The sequence below is a fragment of the Marmota flaviventris genome, chromosome 7 (genome assembly GCF_047511675.1).
Source record: "Marmota flaviventris isolate mMarFla1 chromosome 7, mMarFla1.hap1, whole genome shotgun sequence".
Classification (NCBI taxonomy): Eukaryota; Metazoa; Chordata; class Mammalia; order Rodentia; family Sciuridae; genus Marmota; species Marmota flaviventris.
Genome location: NC_092504.1, coordinates 40,309,346 through 40,313,322, shown reverse-complemented (window position 1 = coordinate 40,313,322; position 3,977 = coordinate 40,309,346). Strand labels below are relative to the sequence as shown.

The 3,977-nt window shown below is 44.1% G+C and overlaps 1 pseudogene; it reads right to left on the bottom strand.

Annotated features, from left to right (window-relative positions):
• Positions 1 to 362: 362 nt before the first annotated feature.
• On the bottom strand, positions 363 to 2,511 carry LOC114094308 (MAP/microtubule affinity-regulating kinase 3-like; annotated as a pseudogene).
• Positions 2,512 to 3,977: the final 1,466 nt, after the last annotated feature.

The following is a 3,977-nucleotide window of genomic DNA, read 5'->3' as shown; positions in this document are numbered from 1 at the left end:
AATCGGCCTCAAGAGCAGGAGGATTGTGGGAGGTGGAGAGAAGCTTGGAGGGGGAGAGAGAGGCTTGTGGAAAGCCGATGGTGGCAGTTGAGGCTCTGAGGGGTTTTTTCCTGAGAGGCGGTTTTGTTTGGCGTGTTTTGTTCTAAAAATAAAGTTAGTTTCTTTTGACAAGTGGCTCCTGATTGTGCCCAGCCAGACTGCGGCAGGCCAGCTTCTGCTCCCAGGTGTGTGCTTGTCCTCAAACTTTGCTGTAATTATTTAGAAGATGCAGATGTTATTGCCTAAATATTATTCTATACCTTTCCATCAGTGTTCAGGAAAACACTTTAAATTGCTACTCAATTTACACCATAATGACTGGGTTACAGCTTTAGCTCATTGGCAATTTTGGAAGCAACTATTTTTGAAAGTTATGGATGTCTCTGGTTTCAGCTTGAACCGGACCTCCTTCAAAGACATTCTCTTGGTCGCAGCTATTGGCGTCCATCACTTGGCGGATTTCCCTCATCATGTCACTGGAATCCCTGGAACTAGTGGTTCTCATGCTCCAGGTGAAGCACAGGGAGCGAAGTGTTGCTTCTTCGTTCTTGTCCTTTTGCTCAGCAGAGACATTGCGGCTTCTTGTGAGTTTTGAAGTTAATTTACAAAAGAGATTAGTGGCACCTCTGCTTCAAGTCTGGGACAGTGGCGTGGCTTGGTGGGACAGGCTGCGCTAGTCAGGAGGGCCGTTGTCTTTGGCAGTTTGCGATTCCTGGGGGCTGGCGGTGGGAAGTGCTGCCACCAGCAGTGCCTTTAGGGAAGAAGTCTAGGGAGGTGGCACTGCTGACACTGTGCGTTGAAGCAGCTGGAGTTCTCTGATCTGGAATGGTGCTCTTCTCCTTGCCATTCTGGATCACTAAATATCTGTGTGCTGTGGTTTACTCACTGCAAATGTGAATATTTTTCTGTATCATCCCCTCCAGATCCTGTGCTACTGCTGGAGACCTCAGGCTTTTCTTGTGTTCAGGAATGTCCATCTTGTTGGGAATACTTGCCTTCCCAAGCATGGGACTGGCTGGAGCAATTCCCTTTCCTGTAATCCAAGTGGCACTGCCTCCTGATTTCCAGGAGGGAATCCCATCTTCTTTGAGGGATCTGCAGTGCTAGTCCGACTCCTCTTCGGATATGCCACAACTGAAGGAATAGCTGGTCCAGCATAGTCACTGTACTCCCTGGGCTCCTGGATTGAAGAAATACTTCTTGGTACTTTGTGGTGAGGACACTGTTGCTGAGGTCACTGCTTGGCCGCACCTCTGAAGATTTGCTCCTCAGCAAGTATGTAGCTGTGATTTGATTCTGTTTCATTTTACTGAGAGATTCTTGAATTTCCTCTTGTGAATATCCCATTCCTACTATAACATCTAGTCTCTTCTGGTCTGAGATGTCTAGCTCTGGTTCAACAAAGGGTTTAAGTTCATCTTCCTCATGCCTTGTGTTGATCCACTTGTCCTTCATGATTTGCTTTAGAGTACCTAGAGTAATTGGATTTGGCATCAGGAAGCATTTGAGAAGGTTCTCAAAGTCTATGGACATGAAGAAAGGGATTCTGTATTTCTGTCATAACACTCTTTCTCTCCAAGTTCCTTCAGATTTTGCCTGCCAAAGGGAAGAGACCCACTGACCGGGGTGTATGGGAGAAGGCCTAGACGCCAAGCGTGGACTTCAAGCCCATCGTACTTCTTGCCCTGGAAGAGGTCTGGGGCTGCATATGGAGGACTACCACAAAACATGTCTAGTTTACTGCCAAGAGTAAACTCATTGCTGAAACCCAAACCTGCTATTTTAATGTTCATATCCAGATCTAACAACAGATTTTCAGCCTTGAGTTTTGCCAGGTTTTATTCGTGACTAAAACACTTAGGGGTCACTCCAGGGGAACTGGGCTAACTGGGCTGTGTGAAATAACCACATAAGAGACAGAAATACCTTTTTCTTTGGGGTTGCTGTGACAGCTCCTATTACCTTAAGGGTGGGGGGGGGGAGAGAATGTGCTGACCCCTTTTATTGAGAAGCTATTCAAATGAGGCAAGGGGTCAGGTTTCAGGGGACTGAGTCTAGCTTCATGATGTCTGCTGTCAGTAGGTTGACTAACATCTAGGTAGGCCACACCCAAGGGCACAGTAAGAGAAGGGGACATGCAAAAGGCACTTTCATAGAACATTCTATCCCAAACAGGGCAAGGGGTAATATTACAAAGGAATAGGTAAGCATAGCTCCACCCATGGGGCTGTAGGAAGGCATGCCCAAGCACGAAGATACCATCCCTAAACCCAAGAAGGGTGGGGCAGTCTAGCAGCATCTGCTGCCTGATGCCTCAATCACCCAGCTGGGGAGTGACTCAGTCACATGCAAGGTTGGTATCCCACAGAGTTCCCTGTGATCAATCAGCTTTTAGTGGCAATACTGTACTGCGGACATGGTCTGTCTAAATTTAGCTCTTGCTTCTTTTCCCACCATTCATCCACGTGGAACCAAATAGTGAAATACGTCCCATCCACTTGTGTATTCCATGATTAAGTAGAGTGGTTTTTTAGTTTCAATGACTTCAAGCAACTTCATTATGTTTGGATGATTAAAAATCTTCATACTCTTAATTCTCTGAAGACCTTTTGAAGACTTGTTGGATTCAACTGAGTTTTGTCAATTTTTTTTTTTATACCAGGGATTGAACTCAGGGGTACTCAACCACTGAGCCACATCCCCAGCCCTAATTTGTATTTTATTTAGAGACACTAAGTTGCTTAGTGCCTTGCTTTTGCTAAGGCTGGCTTTGAACCTGTGATCCTCCTGCCTCAGCATTCCAAGCTACTGGGATTACAGGTGTGCACCACTGGGCCACAACTGTTAATTATTTTTGTTGCAATCTCTCTGCCTGTAAGGATGTGTCATGTCAATGTCATTTTTGCTAAGTTCCCCTTGCTGATGGTTTTCAACAGTCTGTAGTTTCAGATGTGAGGCTGCTCATCTGCACAGGAAGCTATGGAGTTTCTATACCTCCAGAGTACCCAGTGTGGGAGGTGACTTCTAGTCACCCATCTCCATGTGAGGTGTGCATGCTATGTGCAAGGTTCTTTATCATTGAGTATCTTCAATGTCTTTTGATGATTTAACAGAAGAAAAATAAACACATAAATCTACTCAATCAGCAAAGCTAATAAATGTCTGTGGGTACCATTGGCAGGATTAGGACACATAAAGGGAAGGGGAAACAAGGAAAGAGTTGGAGATGAAAGATTGTTAAAAAAAAAAAAAAAAAAAAAAAAAAGCTTCATGTGCCTTCCAAAACAAAAGATGTTTGCCCAGGTAAAAATTATTCTTCTGGGTAAGTCTAAGAGCAGAAGGCAAATGAGAAGTGGTACTAGGTCTACTTATTTTCAAGATTCTCATTCTATAATCTGCTATGCAATCAATGTAATCATAAAGGTACTGACTGCATAAAGAATGGGTATATACAACACTGGGATCAAAACTTCTGGGTTCAGCTTACACAGACTTCAAGTTCTATCAGTACAGATTTTCATGTCAAATGTCCATAACACAAACCCCACAATATTTAGACTCTACTAAAAAGCAACTGCCTAGCTATTAACAAGAAATACAAAACATCTCCTGCTTTGTTTGAGCTTCAACTTTGAACATCAAGATTCCACATAACCCACAGAAACAATGCCTTAACTAATCTACATAAGATTATATAAGACTGGTCATGGCTGAGCAGTTTAAGTGGCTAGAAAGCAGTGCTAAAGAACCTCAGGTTGAAGAAAAAATTGGGTTCTGTTAGTTAGCTGTCGCTCAAATGAAATGCCTGAAATAATTAACTTGTAAGAGTAAAGGTTTGTTTAGCTCACAGTCCTGGATATTCCAGTTCAGACAGAGGAGGAGATTCCAGTTCAGACAGAGGAGGAGGAGGAGGAGGAGGAGGAGGAGGAGGAGGAGGA